The sequence below is a fragment of the Lissotriton helveticus genome, chromosome 1_1, assembly GCF_964261635.1.
Source record: "Lissotriton helveticus chromosome 1_1, aLisHel1.1, whole genome shotgun sequence".
In the NCBI taxonomy this organism is placed as follows: domain Eukaryota; kingdom Metazoa; phylum Chordata; class Amphibia; order Caudata; family Salamandridae; genus Lissotriton; species Lissotriton helveticus.
The window spans coordinates 1,894,485,311-1,894,503,199 of record NC_136057.1 but is presented as its reverse complement, the minus strand read 5'-3'; the positions used below and the strand labels follow the sequence as shown (position 1 = coordinate 1,894,503,199).

Below are 17,889 nucleotides of genomic sequence, written 5' to 3'. Positions count from 1 at the left end.
TTGAAAGAGTTATTTTCAGCTACTCCGCCCCCAGATGGGCGAATAATTTCGACATGGAGAATGTCAGGCGGGCCGGTAAGAAGAATTTGGACAGTTACCTGTTCACACCAGCAGTCTCAAGTCCAGTTACGCACTTTACATCAAGACCACCATAGACTTCAATGGAGTGGTCCTGATGCTGGGGATGCAGAATGCCGAAAGATCCTCGGGTGCTGGGCAGTTAGCGGGGTGTCCTTGCAGTTATTCCTCATTCCATGAGTAAGGTGGGGCAACTTTGGCCACAGTGGTCGGTGTCCCCCAAAGTCCACTTTGAGCCAGTAGAAGCCCTGCTGCGTTTGGCTACGGTTCTCTATAAACAGCGGGTCCAGCAGTATCCTTTGGCGAAGGCTGGTGTCTGATTTTGGTGACCAATCCGGACTCAGACGACACTCCAGTAGAGTCAGGTGCAACTTTTGACTGTAGAGAATCTGTCTCTTGAGTTGCCTACCTACGGTCAGCATTGATTCGAAGAATGTGGCTACTGACTTACCGGAATGGACTACCTCAGCTTTGATGGCCCTGGTGCTAGTTCCCGGGGTCAGCAGACTACCCTTGGAGCCACTACTATGGTCTGGGGCTCTGGAGTGACTTTTCCATAAGCCAAGAGCTACATACACGGTCCTCTCTTTGCTAGCCCAAGGTGCGGCAGGTGAAGTCTATTAGTCTGTGTAGCCTTTCTTTTCCAGGTTCAAGGGACAGCAGGGCAATACTTCTTCAGACCTTTCTCCATTTCGGTTGGGATTTGACATCCAGGGTGCCATATTTTTGCCCAGAAAGTGCCCCTGGATGAATGATGCGGTCACTAGCCAATGGGCTACGAGGATCCTTCCCATCCTATGGCAACTTCCTGCGATGTGTGGCATCTAACAATCCCAAAGTGCACTATTTTGCCCACTCTCAGGATGTCTGAACCCTTCCTTGGATGTGAGGAGCGTGGTAGCCCAGCCTAGTGGTGTGATTACCTGTGGGCTACACGCTTATGGGAAAACCGGTTTGGCCACCCCCTGGCATCTCCTCTCTGTTCCTGCCGCCAGCCTGTCTACCTAAACAAAGGGCCAGCCCTACAGGAGTGTGATCAATATTTGCCCACCAAAGGTGGTTTTGCCTTTGAAGCACAACTTTTAGGCCACAAACCTGAGTGACTTTCTGCAAGGGGGAGGTAACAGGCTTTGTAGCAGGCTTTTATTGTTCCTGAGCCTGAGAGTCCTTCATACTGCTCCCCAGGAGGGCAGAAGCGTGTCTGAAGGCCAACAACTGTGCGTGGCCATTGGACAAACTGGACAACAGAGTGACAATTTTCTAAAAGTTGCCTTTCTTTAAAAGTGATTTTTTATTCCACTTGATCATCGAGTCAGGTTTAAAACCATGATTAATTGGATACCTTGAAGTACCCATTTTAGTAGTCCCATTCAAAAGTTAATCTGACTTAAAGGTCATCAAGTAAGTCTGTGTTAGCCAATGGGGCTTCTAACTTTTCCACAGCAAAATGACAATTTGGAGGTTTTGCTGTTAGGACGTAATAAAAGTATATATCCTACTTAATAATATACAACTCCTTGCCTTAGGACTCTATAGGCCTTCCTTAGGGGAGATGTATATGTATTGTTATGGGAAGTGGTGCCATTGATTTAAATGGCAAAGTCGAACTAAGAGTTTTAAAACTGCTCTTCCAGGCTGCATTGGCAGGCTGGGAGCCTTTTTGTATCTTGTCACACACTGGATGGCACAATCAGTGTTGCAGCCTTGGGTGGACACTCTGCCTTACATGCCTTGGGTACCAAATACTAGGGGCTTTTAAGTAAGTCAGTTTATGCCAATTGGGGATAGCCACTTCAACATACACTTTGTAATGGGTTAGAACACTGGCACTGAGGTCTGGTGTGCGGGTCTCAGTGTTCTCTGAATTGAAAAACCAGAAGCATCAGTCCAAATGGGGGCAAAAAGTGGGCGGAAATCTGTAAAAAGATTATTTCCTTACGCAAAGCTTTCTGTGTCGACAGTGTCCTTGATGGTTTGTCTGCCCCTCGTACAATTATTCATCATCACCAGTTTTTAAAGGTTAGTTATACAACCATGTGTGCTAAATATTTACAGAATGCTTTTTTAACTGTTTTTCCTCCAAAGGATCAGTTGGAGGCCAGTCAGCAAAGACACTGCTGAAAACGTTTTGTTTGGCTCTCTCTGTAGGTGTTTGTAGTGCTGCAGGGTTAGAAACACTTATGTCATTTGTGACTGATGTCGCCTCCTCCATCCATGCTCCATGCATAGCTCTTCCTCAAGACTAGTCTGTGAGAATACTCTAATGGGCTATGCAGGTAGATCTTGCCCTTGTATGTTTTTAGGTTGAGCCAGAGCAGTGCATGCGCTTCTCTGCGAGGCATGCTGTATTCGAGTATGGGACTTGAAGCCCCGCCCACTCTCCACCCATATTTTTCATTGGCTTGCGTCATTGTCCTTTGTAAATGCTGGCTTCTGATTTGTTAATAAGCTTGTTAGTCCCCCCTTAGTACCGCATTATCTTCATTTGTAACCTCCCATGATGACTGGCCCTTTTACTTCAATTGTTACACGGTATGTCGTATTTAGTCTATAAGCACTATTTTCTTTCATGCGTTTCTCCTACTGCAGGCATGACATACTTTTCTGCAACTTTCAGTGCACCATGCGGGCTTTCACTTTCCAAGCTGCCCGGAACAATGGCGGCCGAGGTCTCGCATTTACAAGAGTTTGAGCTTTTGGCATTGTAAATGGCAATGCCTTTTATTTATGTGTTAATTATCAAAACAGATAAATGAAATGAATGGTCATTTACAATGCCAATAGCTTAAACTCTTGCAAATGTGAGACCTATTGCATTGCAGATGCTTGTTTTTATTCCCAATATACAGTGCTTAAGAACGGAAGGCCTACTAAAATACCCTCCCGCGCAGTATCCCGCTATGCCAGCATGATGAATAACAAAGCAAGGCTGCACAATTGTTCTTTTAAGCTCCCAGATCAAAGATGTAAATCCCCTAGATTATTTGAGTCATCAGAAACTAAGGATGCAAATACTACTATGACTTCTGCTCACAAAGATCGTTTCTCTTGTAGTTACAGTTCAAAGCCTATTGTGGCGAGTTGTGAGTCATTCGCTAGCCTTGAAATAACTAAAAGTCACAGAAGGTTTTGATGAATGCTAGCGCCTCTATAGAAAGTTACAAAACTACCTTCATTATGTCAAAAAGAGAGGTGTTTTTAAATAACTTTTATTTTTGTTAAGGAAATTAAATGTGGCGGAGCAAAGCTCCTGAGTTCATGAGGTGCATTTTACATATGAAAGGTACATTCAATCATCATGTTGTTTTGTCACATTACATTATTTATCTGCTCTATGCACTCTATTCCGAAAGCAGTCCTATTTGCTCCCTTTTCTCCCCAGTATTGGCAAAGCCAGTAGGTCTGACTTAATGTGCTAAACAGCATTTGGGAATGCAACACATGTAAACTGTAAACAGCATTTGTGAATGCAAGTATTTCCATGCCTGTGTTTAAAACCATACGTATTGGCTTTGTTAGGGCTTGTTAATACAGTGTGTCTCCATTCATGTTATGTTTCTTCAGAAATGTGTTGAAATGCATACTAACAAAGCCTGGTGCAGTGCTTAATTTGAGTGGGTGCCCTCAGTGCCAGATTGTTTCTTTTTCCAGTCTGCTCTATAGTCTTAAATTGAAAAAACCACGAATCCTGCATGCAAAAAAGCTTTTTGCAAGTAAAGCAGCATCTTGTCTTTCTTGTACGAATTGCAAATCATTTCAAGTCCGGGTCAACTTTATATTTTTAGGTCCACTTCCCTAGTAAGTTGTTGTACATGCTTTTTATGTCTCGCCTAGGCAGCGCATGCGCGGTCTCTCGAGGTTTGCTGGATCGACTGTATGGGCTTTCAGCCCGGCCATCTGTTTTCATTAGTTCCTTCATGTGCCTTTCGAAATTCCTTTGTTTTTGTTGGTGAATAGTTTACATTTGTTCCTCCTTTTACTGTTTTGGTCACACCATGGAGAATGGCCCTGTAATATGGATCACTTCACTATCAGCCATAAATGTTAGTTTTGGTGCACTACTTTTTCTTTTGCCTTTGCTTGTTTGGCTTTCCTAACGCACTCAGCCAAGATTTGCAAATCATGTCCTTATCTTGTCTCCACTGTCTTTGGTTTCACACGTGCTTTTTCAGCCTGAGGCTGTCTTGTTTTTAATCCTATTACATTTTTGTTTCGTTAGCTCAAATGTCCACACCTTAAATAATATACTCACTTAATGGTAGTGTAGCTTAAGAAGACGGGCAATTGTAGGATCAACCAAATTACATTGTGCTTTTGACAGCATGATTATTTGGATACGATTAGAAATAAACATGCTGTTATTGCTCCGTTTTATGAAAATGGAAGCAGCTTTAAGTTACGCACTTTCGATGCTTCCTTTTAGGTCTCAATCGTTGATGAAATAAAACCATCTCTTCAGCACCACTCAACACCATGACACCACCACCTTTTCATCAGCACAGCACCACCTCAGCATCAGTGCACCACCACCAGCAACTCAGCACTAACACAGCCCTACCACAGCATCAGCGCAGCACTACCTCAGCAGCAACTCAGCACCAACGCAGCACCACTTCAGCATTAGCACAGTACCACCCCAACACCAGTGCATCATCTCAGCACCAGTGCAGCACCACCTGAGCACCAGCACAACACATGAGCACCACCAAAGCATCACTCAACACCACCTCAGTATCACTCAGCACCACCTGAGCATCACCTCTGCACAAGCACACCACCCCCTCAGTATTACTTAGCACCCCCTGAGAAACACAACAACACTGCCTAAGCATCAGCACAGCACCATTTCAGCATCAGCACAGCACCACCTCCTCATCAGTGCACCACCACCAGTGCAGCTCCAACTCAGCATTTGGAAGCACCACATCAGCACCAGCATAGTATCACCTCATTACCAGCACAGCTCCACCTCAACATCAGCACAGCACCATCGCAGCATAAGCACAGCACCACTTCTGCATCAGTGTACCACCATCAGCACAGCCCCACCTCAGCACCAGCGCAGCCCCACCTCAGCACCACCACCTCACCATGACTCAGTACCACAGCATCACTCAACACCACCTCAGCATCACTCAGTTCTTCTGAGCATCACCTCCGCACCAGCACACCACCACCTTAGAACCACAACAGCATCATTCGGCACCACCTCAGCACAGCATCTCTTCAGCACCACTCAACACCACGACAGCACCACCTCAACATCAGTGCACCAGCAACTCAGCACCAGCACAGCCCTACCACAGCATCAGTGCAGCACCACCTCAGCAGCAACTCCGCACCAACGCAGCACCACTTCAGCATTAGCACACCCCACCTCAACACCAGTGCATCATCTCAGCACCAGCGCAGTACCAGCACAGCACCAAATGAGCACCACCAAAGCATCACTCAGCAAACCTCAGTATCACTTAGCGCCACCTGAGCATCACCTCTGCACAAGCACACCACCACCTCAGTATCACTCAGCACCACCATCTCACCATAAGCACAGCACCACCTCTGCATCAGTGCACCACCTCCAATGCAGCACCAGCACAGCCCCACCACCTCACCATGGCTCAGCACCACAGCATCACTCAACACCGCCTCAGCATCACTTAGCACTACCCCAGTACCACTCAGTTCGCCTTAGCATCACCTCCACATCAGCACACCACTACCTTAGAATCACCTCAGCATTTAATCAAGGCTGGCACTTATTCCAAAGTCTGTCTTCAAGGTCCAAATTCTAGGCGTATCTGTGCCTAAACTGTATATTGTGGAAGGCAAAAGATATGCCAATAGGTTGTACACTGAATTTTATCCATCAGTTGAGGATGTTTTGAAGGGAATGCCGAGTGTCCATAAGAGACCACTCTGATACGCTTTGCTTTGCTAGTAATGCTTCTGCTGTTGGACTATGAATCTGTGAATTGAGTTTCCAGAAGGCAAAAGTTAACTTGCTAGCCTTTTTTTCCTTAATTTTCTTGTGGGTGGTCGCCATACCTTTTGTTGGAAACCATACACCTAAATAGTTGTATGTTACAGCATAGCCTCTTTAATTGTCCAATGTTCCAATGTTGTATCTGCTCATTCTTCAATTTTCCAGAAATCATCACCTTGGTTTTGCCTGCATTTACTTGTAGTTTATTGTGTAGGTGATATTTGTACAGTTTGTCCAAAGTGCGTTGCATGCCTATTTTGGGTTTGATCAAGAATATCCAGATCATCCACGTACTGGATAAATTGAATCTCGAATACCAAGTCCAAGTGGGAAGCCGTTGGATTTCAATATTACGGTACCCATGTTGAGAACTAAATGTAAAGGCCTGTTTACAGAAAGCAAGCAGTTTGTAAGAATACAGTATAAGGCTATGCTCCACGGGAGGGACAAAGACATTCTGCACAGCCTAAAACAAATAAAGCTAATGGTAAACAATGGCGGAATGAATTCCCATGGAAGGGGTCCTAATGTCTGGTAGGCTTTGACCTAAAAAAGTGCATAAAAGAAGTGTAGCAAGCAGGCTTTGGCTTATCTCTTAACAGCCATTTGCTTGGATGGGCTTTAAGGGTTTGGTATTGCTTGGCTGGGGGGTCCATCAACCCAAATTACATTTTGAGTACAGTTATATTGTTGCATTTGCCTTGCCATTAGGTATTGGTGGTAGGTCTTTCAGTAATCCTATGATACACTGTAACTGTGATATGAAAGCCAGTATCCGTTCTTTGATGGATTTAATTTGCTGACACGACATTTGCTGATTTGTGGATTTTTGTTTGGCACCTGATGCTTGAATGCTTTAGCCTATCATCAAATCACAGCACTAGTCTAATTAGCCGTGCATGTTTATATGCTTTACTTTGCTGTCGTTATGGCATGGTGGATATAAAGCATTTTCGCCGTAATGTACAAATGTGCGTGCACGTAGGCTTTCTGAAAGATGCATTGAAAATACTTTTGCTTTGACAAAAGTACCTAATACACAATATTTTTCTGAGTGAGCTTTGTAAATGTATCACTTACAACTCAAACTTCATCTTCAGACTCATTTTCACAGCACTCTTCTTTGAGGGTACAACTTAACTCTGTTATTGCAGTCTGTTCAGCAAGGGGCCCTTCTCCCGGCTTCCATATTGTTGTAGCCCAGGAGATTGCTGGAGTCTGGAATTTTCTTTTTTTGCCCGTTGGGGGCTACACAGTCAAAGTCGCCCTACTATAACAACTACTTTCCCTAACGTTGCCCCAACTATAATAAATACTTTCCCCAACAAGAGGTAGCTTGATTCTGGAATTTTCTTTTTTTTGCGCATTGGGGGCTACACAGACAAAGTCACCCTACTATAAGAAAACAAGTTACTTACCTGTAACTGTAGTTCTCCAGTATTGGAAGCTTTCATAAATTCACAAACCTGAATCATTCCCCGTCGTCGAGACAGGAGTCTCCGGTACATAAAAAAGCAATGCTTAGTAGTATAGCAAACTGAAAAGAGGCCTAGGCCCATTTTCCTTTTGCAACCTATAACCTTCGTTATGTAAAAGAGACCAAACTTGTCCCTGAACCAATCAGAGCCCCTCACCCTCTAGAACACTCCCGAGAGAACCTTTTGCCCCTCAGATTTTCGTGCACTTGTGCCATAAACACCTTTTGTGCTAAATCCAAGGTGAGCTTCTCAGGGGAGGAGGGTGGGTCGGCTCCTCCCCTGGTCGGCTGACTAGTGGGCGGTCTCTCGCCTGAGACGGCATAAATTCAGAGACCCTCTGCTCCGCGCAGCGGACGCGCATTGGGGACACGCCTCTTTCGCGCCAAAGGAGCGCCTAAGGAAAGCCCGTCTGCGCCCGTCAGCGTCCCGGAGGTGGACGGGTGCGGGCGGTGCCGGGACGTCGCGCTCGTAATCAGGCATCATGCTAAAATATACGGCAGCCGAGCTTACCTCTCTTAAGGGTAAGGCTGGTAACTGCTGTACTGTATTTCCGTGTCGGCCTAAGGGCAAGAGGCGTTGTCCCGCTTGTGGCTGGTTTCCGGCCTTCGCCCTTGTTAGCGCTCCCTTTTATCCTCCTCAGAAGAGCTCCTGTTTACTCCTGAATACCAGGTCCCTTAGTAAACACGCCTTAGACCTGCATGATCTATTGGCGGAGGCCAAGCCGATCTGTCTCTTTCTCACTGAGACATGGTTGGGTGAGGGCTCGAGCCCGGACATAGCCGCGGCTATCCCCGCTAACTATGCTATATTCAGGAAGGACAGGGCCACCGGAAGGGGTGGGGGTGTCGCAATGGTGGTGGACAAGCGCTTTACCTGTTCTATCATTCAAACCGATGACAGTAACGGGTGTGAGGCCCTGGGGTTTTCCCTATCCATATCTCCCCACCAATCCTGTGCAGGGCTTTTGATCTATAGACCTCCTGGACCCATCGGCTCTTTCCATGAAGAACTCTACGCGGTGGTCTCGGCACTCTGCCTAAAAACTGAGCATTGTATGTTATTGGGGGACTTTAACATTCATATGGACATAAGGAATGATGTGGACACGATTAAGATCTTTGACACAACATCGCCATTGGGCCTCACCCCCTATCTCTTTGTCCCTACGCACAACAAAGGTCACACGCTGGACCAAGTTTTTTCCACATCTCCAATAGGCATCTCCTCCCCAGTTCCGGTCCTGTGGTCCGGCCATTTTCTAGTGAATTTTCAAGTCTTTCACTCTGATAAATATTCGTGCAGTGTGTTGAGCCGCACTCCTCATATTTCAAGAGCTTATCATCGAGTCTCCCCCGACATGCTAGCGCAAGCTTTTTTATCCCATCCTTGCCTGTTGTCAGGCAATCTTGAAGAAGATCTTGATCTCCTGCAAACTTGGTTTGTGGAAAGACTTGACAAATTAGCCCCTGTGTCAACCTCTCACAAAATTGCCTGCCGGGCGTCTGCCCCTTGGTTCACTGCAGCCCTGTCGGTAAAGCGGCGGCAGTGTAAGAAAGCCGAAAGGGCATGGTGTCGCCATTACGATATCACAGCCAAGGAGGCGTATAGGGTAGCTAGTAAATCATACCACAGTGACATTATGTCGGAGAAGAAAGCTTACTTTTCCAGAAGAATTGAGGCAGCTACCAACACCAGCAAAAAAATCTTCTCAATTGTGAAGGAATTCATCTCCCCCTTGTCGAGCTCGCCCACTGGCTCGCACTCCGAATCTTGGGTCACCTTACTTGCGGATTTCTTTGCCAATAAAATTAAGTCCATTCAGGACTCTTTTGTGCTTCCTGGTGCTGCGGTAACCTCTGGTATTAGTGCTCTTCCCTCTCCGTTTCTTAATGGTGGGGGCCCCACTCTTTCTGAATTCCCTCCGCTCTCCTGTCCAACTTCTCTGGATCTCCTCACGAAACTTAAATCAGGCTCCCCTCTGGATCCCTGTCCGGCCAAATTTTTCGCCAAAATGGCACAAGTAATCGACCCCCTAATTAATCCCGTGCTTAATCTATCACTTAGCACGTGAGTGGTTCCCCCTGCCTGGAAGCAGGCTCTCATCTTACCGCTTCTGAAAAAACCTAATCTAGACCCTCTAGTTCACGCCAATTACAGGCCTATTTCTCTCCTTCCAGCATTTGCCAAGGTCGTGGAGAAACATGTTCATTCTTCCCTCTCCAATTTCCTTGAGACTAACAACATTTTACACTGCACTCAGTCTGGATTCCGTGCCAATATGAGCACGGAAACAGCGCTGCTGGAAGTAACAGAGGCAATTAAGGAGGCCCTGAACTCGGGGGTAAGGCGATGTTGGTGATGTTGGACTTGTCGGCGGCCTTCGACACCGTCCCCCATAGCGGTCTCCTCTCAAGACTCAGTGAGGTTGGTCTGCGGGGGGCGGTGTTCAGCTGGTTTAAGTCTTTTCTAGCGGGCCGGCGGCAAACGGTCTGGGTCCATCCGTTCTCTGCCGTGGTGCCGCCATTAGAGGTAGGAGTCCCTCAGGGCTCTATTTTGAGCCCTACCCTTTTCAACATATATATGGCCCCCTTGGCGGCACTGGCAGAGTCGTTTGGTGCCCAGATCGTGTCTTACGCGGACGACACACAGCTCCTTTTTACTTGTGGAAAGGGGTCTGACTTCAATGGGGAGCGTATCAGAAGCTGCCTTGGGACTGTGTTTGATTGGTTCCAGCGTAATAGCCTCAAGTGCAACTCTGATGAATCCGAGGTACTCTTCTTTGGCTGTCCTTCTGACCCTAGGTGGCAGTCCTGGTGGCCATCGGCCATGTTTCCTCCCTCGGCCGCTTCATCTATGGCCAAGAACCTTGGAGTAAAGATTGACAACGGCCTCTCTCTGAAGTCTCAGATTCTTGGCCTAGCAGGCAAATGCTTTGGCCTTCTCAAGATGCTCAGGACATTTCTTCCTTTGCTTTCCCAGGTCCATAGAAAAATTACTGTGCAGGCACTTATAGGTTCTCGCTTGGACTATGCCAACGTGCTTTACCTCGGACTTCCAGAATATCTTTTAACACGCTTGCAAATAGTCCAAAATTCGGCCGCCCGAGCTATCTTTGGCCTCCATCGGAGAGCAAGAGCCTCTGATCTTTTGAAAACTCTTCATTGGCTCCCAATTCGGAAACAAATTATTTTTAAGGTGCTCACACTTGCCTTCAAAGCCCTGCATGACACGGGCGCTAAATATATCAGAAGGCGGCTGGCTTTTTACCAACCGTCCAGATCACTTAGATCAGCCTCGCTGGCCTTGGCATCTGTCCCTGGTGTTAGGAAAGTGCGCATCGGAGGCCGTTCTTTCAGACGCCTGGCGCCACAGTTGTGGAACACCTTGCCAGTGTCTTTGAGAAGAAATGTTAATCTACTAGCCTTTAGGAAAGATCTTAAATCCTGGCTGTTTGTTCAGTAGTCCTGTCATCCTTTGCCTTCCCCTTTTTCCGTTTTTCAGGTATGAAGCGCCAGGACACTCCTCGGAGTAGCTGAACGCTATATAAAACTCACCCTAACATAACATAACATAACATGTGAATCTATGAAAGCTTCCAATACTGGAGAACTACAGTTACAGGTAAGTAACTTGTTTTCTTACTCCAGTATTGGAGCTTTCATAGATTCACATACCTGAATCAGAATAGTGAGCAGTAAATTATAGCATATTTTGTTTTGTTACCTACAACTCTAAGATAGGCAACATATGTCAGTCCAGCATCACAGTCACTGTCTATAAATACCCATAGACAGATGTTTATAAATTACGTATAATACAGCATACGACAATAAAAATGTGCTTATCTTACCACAAAGGAAGGTGGGATGGAAAAGAGAGCTCATTGTTACTGGAAAAGGTTCCTCAGTACTGCTTCCCTCCACTGCCACATCCTATCTGCAGGTGCATCAAGGCAGTAATGTCTGGTGAAGGTATGGGTATTCTTCCAGGTAGCCGTCGTGCAGATATCCTGGATAGGTACTCCTGCAAATAAAGCAGTGGAGGTGAACACTGCTCTTGTAGAATGTGCACGAACAGGTGAATTCCACGGCTTCCCCGCCGCCTGATGACAATATTGTATTGTCTTTGAAATATATCAAGAAATTCCCCTTTTACAAGGAGGAAACCACTTCCTGGGGACACTATAACCAACCAATAGTTGGGAAGACTTGCCGAAAGGCCTTGTTCTTCGCCCGTAGAATTCCAGGCACTGTTGAACATCTAATGAATGAAAAACTTTTTCCACTGCTGTTGACGGTTGATGGTAAGACCACTTAAGAACCAGTTGTTTATTTAAATGGAAATCTGTTGGCACTTTTGGAATGAATTTAAGATTAGTCCTGAGGACCACCCTGTCCTTCTTTGAACTGCAAAAAACAGTTCTTGTATCGTGAGAGCCTGTAGCTCTCCAACTCTTTTGGCTGAAGTGAGAGCTCTAAGAAGAGCTAGTTTCCCAGTTAAGAATTTCTGGGTCGAAACAACCCCTTCATGAATTGTTTCATAATTCTTTCAGACCACAGTGATGAACTCAAGGAAGTGGTCTATATCGAGAAATTGCCGTCAGGTGTACTTTAATAGAAGCATGGGCCCAACCAGATTTTGCCAACATCAGAATATATGGCATAGTTTGATGTGTCTCGGAGTTTAGAGTATGGATATTATGTTCTTGGCACCACAGACTGAATCTGTTCCATTTCATCCTATAAGTTCGGTTTGTAGTATCCGCTCTGGCATGTGCTAGAATATCTCTGTATTCTGGCGAAATATCTAGGATGCGGAATTCGCAATATTCAGGAGCCAGGCCGCTAAGCGCAGCGATTTCGGGTCCGAATGAAGCACTTGTCTCCGGGACATTGTCAAGAGTGATAATATTGGTTGTAGACAAATTGGGCGATCCTCTGATGGCAGGAGCACCTCCGTGAACCAGTGTTGTCTGGGCCACCACGGAGCTATTAGCATTACTTTGCACTGTTCCTTCTTTATCTTTGTGAGAGCATGAGGCCGGAGGGGGATCAAAGAAAAGGCGTAGAAGGCGTAGGCAAAGACGCCTGACCATGCCATCAAAAACACATTCCCCCAGATCTCCCCTGGTGATGCCAACTTGCGAAGAACCGGCATTCTGTGTTCTGAGCTGTCGCAAACAGATCCACTGCTGGAACTCCCCACTTGAGGAAGATGATCTGCAGTATGTCCCTGAGAGTGCCTGCTTTGACATTCCTATTTCCTGGAAGGTGTTCCTCCTTTAGAGATACTCCATGTTGGACAGCCCACTTCCATATCTTTTGTACTTTCCACCACAGGGAAAGGATCTTTTATCTCCCTGCTTGTTGAGATAGTGCATCGCGGTTGTGATGACTGCTCTCACCAGAACAGACGTTCCCTGAATTCTTGGTAGGAAAGCCAGTAGTGCCAAGCCTACCGCTCAGAGTCCAAGCCAGATGATGTGAAGCTGTCCTTGCCATTTCCACTGACCGCTGACCTGCAGGTCCTGAAGGAATGCTCCCCATCCTTCCAGAGATGCGTCAGTGGACAGACTCACCGAGATGTTTTTTTTTTTTTTTTTTTTTACTATGCCACAGTATGCATCATAGCCAGGGTGACCTTCACCTTGTCGTCGAAGGATCCCTCTACCTGGTGCTCTCGGCAATCTAGTTTCTCCTGTAATGGATGCATCTGTATTCGGCATAAAGGAATCAGAGGTATGCAAAAGCACACTGCCCCTAGTAGCGGCTTGTATATACGTACTGAAAGACACTTTTGTCCTCTCAAATTCCTCCCAGAAACATGATCTTCTTTGACGGTTGAAGGGACAATTTCTCCATATATAAAGTCAGTCCCAGTTCGGCGAACCACTGTATACATGCCGTAGTGGACACCTGGGCTGAAGTTTCTGATGGTGCTTTTACCAACCAGTCGTCCAGGTATGGAAATACTTGGTGTCTGTGCCTACTGATTAGAAGCTGTCACTGGCATCAGACACTTTGTAAAGATTATCGGGGCTGTTTTGCGACCACTTGGTAGTACTTTGAACTGGAAATGGTCCCCGGCTACTGCAAATCGAAGATACAGTCTAAGGGAAGGATGATGGGGATGTGAAAATAAGCATCCTGTAAGTCTAGAGTGGTCATATGATCCCCTGGGTTTAAGAGTAGCCGAATGTCTAGGAAGGTCACCCTTTGGAAAAATTACTTCTTATGGTAAGTATTCAGAGCTCTCGGGTCTAGAATAGGACGCCATTGGAGAGCATTCAGGAGTAAAAAACCTTTTCGTTTTTGGAAGATCGGCACCGGTTCTATTGCTCCCTTTCGCAGCATTGTCCGGATCTCCAAAGCCTCTGAGATAGATGTTTAATCTCTTGGCTTGTCGGCGGTGTTGAAGGAGGGAATTGAAGAAAACTCAAAAGTGTGCGAATTGTAGTATATTGAAGGCCCATCTGTCCGTTGTTATTTTCTATCAATAATGTTGGTTGGGGGGGGGGGAGCTACGCCAGCAACCAAGATGGCCGCGTAAGCTCCCGGCTCCGCTGACCTCCGCCGGCAGCTCCTATATCCTGTTCTCAATCCTGAATTCGCACCACTCTCCCGGGTTCGTGAAGTATTCCTGTTTCTAAAGGTGTAATCCCGAGCTTTTTATCTTGTCGGATGCCAAAGATACGCCGTGTTTCCATTCTCGGCCTAACATCGTGTGGAAGCCGGGGCCTCGATTTCTGGCCTATCCGGGTTGGAGTTGATCAACAACGGCCGCTGGACCTGGACTGAGCCCGGTCCGCCGGAATGCATTGTGAACTGCTTGTTTGATGCTGACATTGTGAGCGGTCTACACCGTGGAGACAACAGTGTACCGCACCGGTTGCCGTGTTCGGGGGTCCGACGCCCGGAGACCCTGCCCCTTCCCGGGGTTGACGGGCTGGGGTCCTCGCTGCCGGCGAAGGTGTCGATTTGGCACGACGGAGAGCGCCCATTATTATCATCGGATTTGCGTGGCCTGTTACCCCGGAGAAGCCGGCCTCCGGGGTTCCAATCCTGCTCTGCCTCTTCGTGAGAGGAGATGGGGCGGACGGAAAGTACGCCATCACTACAGGCCGTTATGGCCGCCATTGAGGCGCTCCATTCACAATCCACCGCTGTATTCCGGACACTGATTGTGCAAGTGGACGGTATCTTGGGACCAGCACACAACTCTCTGTGTAGTCCTACTACATCTGTGGTACCAGCGGTGCAACGTACGCCTGAGACCGAGGTCCCCGGGCAGAACCTGGATTCACTGTGCTTTGTAGGCCCACAATTCACACTCAGCGAGCCCGTGATTGTCGCTATCGTTCCCTGCTCGATCCTGCTGCCGCCTCGTACAGATATGGACAGTCTTCCGTGCTGTAACAAGCTCCAAAGTGACTGTTGGGGAGATTTGCTATTTCTGGACACATTCCCTCACTCGTCTTGTGGCTATCGTGACCCTCTATCCTTCTGTCGATCCTGCAACACTGATGTGGACTTTAATGAACTTTCTGCCTTTTCCTTTGTGGTGGTGGTTCGAGTGAAAGAGACTCTCCCGAAATACCGTACTGGTCAGGGTTGAACTTGAGGGCTTGGACTTGATAATATGGCTTGACTCAATGCCGGGATTGTCACATGTAATGTGCTGGGAGTTGGGTGGTGCTTTGTTATACTCCCCCGATTGGTTTGTATATCTTACTAAATGTTGATTCGATTATATCTCGGGGTGGTCACTGCTGGCGGGGGGTATGGGAGACCGGGGGTGTGTTTGCTTTTACGACATTTCCTCCTCCATCTTTTCCCTTCCTTGGGGTTAGTTTAGTGGGCGACAGGCACGCTGCTAGTGGGTTAGGTCGTAGCCATCCGCAGGGGTGCGGGGTGGGGGGTTGTGGGGGGGTTTGTTATTTTTCCTTTCTTTTGTTCTATGACCTTTCTAATTCCCTTTTCCCTTCTTCACAAGAGATGTGGCGTATTCTCCTGATCTTTATTCACCATATTCGGGTATCGAGTGTCTGGTCTTTATATCCTGTATTCTGGGTGGGCGGGATTCGGCGATGGTTGCTTAGGTTACCGGTAGCGTATTGTTTTACCTCTGCCCTACACCGCCATTAACGTCTTTCAGATGCTTGTATTCGATGTGTATTTCCTCAATTGTTTTACCCGTCCACCATTATGATATGTTCCTCCGAATGATGCCCGATATGTTTATTTTTACTCTTGTGTTATAATTAATAAAAATATATATTAAAAAAAAAATAATGTAGATGGGAAGCAACTCTCCCACCCATGGAACTTGTGGAGAGGAAGAGCAACATGTAGCCAGATCCAGGAGGTTGTCATTGCCTTTTACCGTTGTTTTTCCTTTGACAACCTCCTTGTCCTCTAGGAGCCGACTTTGTGTAGTTCCTTGTTTGTTTTCTACCCTATTGCTGACAATATGGTTGTGATGAAGATGAATAAAAGGGGTTATCTTCCCTTGTTGATAACTCCCTTTGTAGGATGACTGGCTCTTTCACAGGCGCCTCGGAAAGGCACCTTACGGTATCGTAGTGTACCCAGGGTATTTGTAGTACCTGTATCTCTTTTGATACTTTGAAATGCCTCATCCACTTGTATCTCAATAAATCTTCTCCATTGAAGGGGAGATTCAAGATCTTAATTTTGGACTTCTGGTCTAAAGGCAGTCGACCTTAACCACCTCTGACGCCTTAGCACCGTCGCTCGCCTCATGTCTAATGTCCTCTGGGAAGAAGTCCATGTTAGGCGCCATATCACACCACATATGCCTGTCTTATCTGCCCAGAATAGCAAAGGCATTATCTGCTTTGAATAAGAGATCAAACATGGATGAGAATCTCTGTCCTGCGTTGTCCAAGCATCTCCCTTCCCGGTCAGGAGGTGTTGATATAGGCGCAGACGGATTCTTAGATTTCTGTTACGCCGCTTGCTAAAACACAGAATCAGGTTTTGGATGTCCCAGTAAACACGCTGGTGCGTCTCTCATCTAGCGAGCACAGGCGTAACTGTCGCCGGTGTCTTCATCACTTTTAAACCTTCTTCCCACACATGGCTAACAATTGGGGATAGCCTGGAATGTTTTTTTTTTGTTTTTTTTTAAATGGCTCCTGGAAATCGTATAAGAAGCATTCCGTTTTTGTCGACATAGGAAGCTAGAATCTCTTGCAGCTCTTTCCATTATATTACGGAATCTGCAGAGAATCCACCAGTCCTGGTGAGGGAGATGCCGGTGATGGATTTAAGAAATCATCCCATTTTATGTTGGGATCTGTTATTTCTCCCTCTTCCTAGTCATCATCATCCGTGGTGACCGGGTTCTGGTGGTGTATTATTTGAGGAGTTGCCGGCCTAACTTCTTGTTGTGGCTCCCTGTTTCTAACTGGAGTAGTAGGGATGGGATTTCCTGAGAAGCTGGGGTCGGCGGAAATCTCTTTCCATAGTCTGCCAGCATAAACTGCAGATCTATCATCATGGAGGATGGCATACCAACCATTCCTTCCTGGTACTCATGGCGATAGTGCTATTGCTCAGGATATTGGTACTCCCCATATCTCCCTCCTCAGTCCTTCTCCTCATACTTCACATGTAATTGTGAGAGATTACTAGCGTATCCCAAGGGTCCTCTTCCTATGAATCCTGCTCTCCAAGCAGGTGCTGATGATTTCTCATTTTGAAATTTTCCTCGACGAGCCAGTTGACGAGATCGCCGTTAACACCACTGTCGTCTATGCCATCGTCGACACCAGGCATAGAGAGCTATCCGTCGTCGCGACCACCTTTGAAGACGACCACCGTCGTCGACGACCGTCGTAGACGACCACCGTAGACGACCACCGTCATCGACGACCACCGTAGACGACCATCGTCGTTGATGACCGTCGTAGACGACCACCGTCGTCGACCTCGTAGACGACGCCGTCGTCGACGGAGAGGCAATGTTGGTTTCTTAGTCTTTACCTCAGAGGCATAGAAGACTGATTCCTGAAGGGTTCTTGGACCAGAGGAGGCGATTTTGACGGCTCAGAAGTCGTCTTTGTAACATGATCTTTCCCCAAAAGCATGTCCTTTACTCTCCTTTTCCACAGAGTGAGGAGATTTTGAAGGACTGCGCCCAGAAGACCAATGAGTGGTCTTTTGGAGGGCCTTCTCAGGACGTTCCCCTGAGGAATGAGTTTGAGGAGATTTTTATCTCTTTTGAGATCTCCTAGATGTTGAGGACGCCGCCTCATCACTGACACTGGGGAAAACCTCCTTTCTGGCCTTAGCGTTTGACACCCTATTAAAAGGCGCCCTCCAC

General features: G+C 46.9%; 1 protein-coding gene across 3 annotated transcripts in view; it reads left to right on the top strand.

The window, feature by feature from the left end:
• The window catches only part of ODR4 (odr-4 GPCR localization factor homolog), a 237,167-nt gene that overhangs the window by 195,216 nt on the left and 24,062 nt on the right, over positions 1-17,889 (top strand). The gene's annotated exons all lie outside the window — the stretch shown is intronic.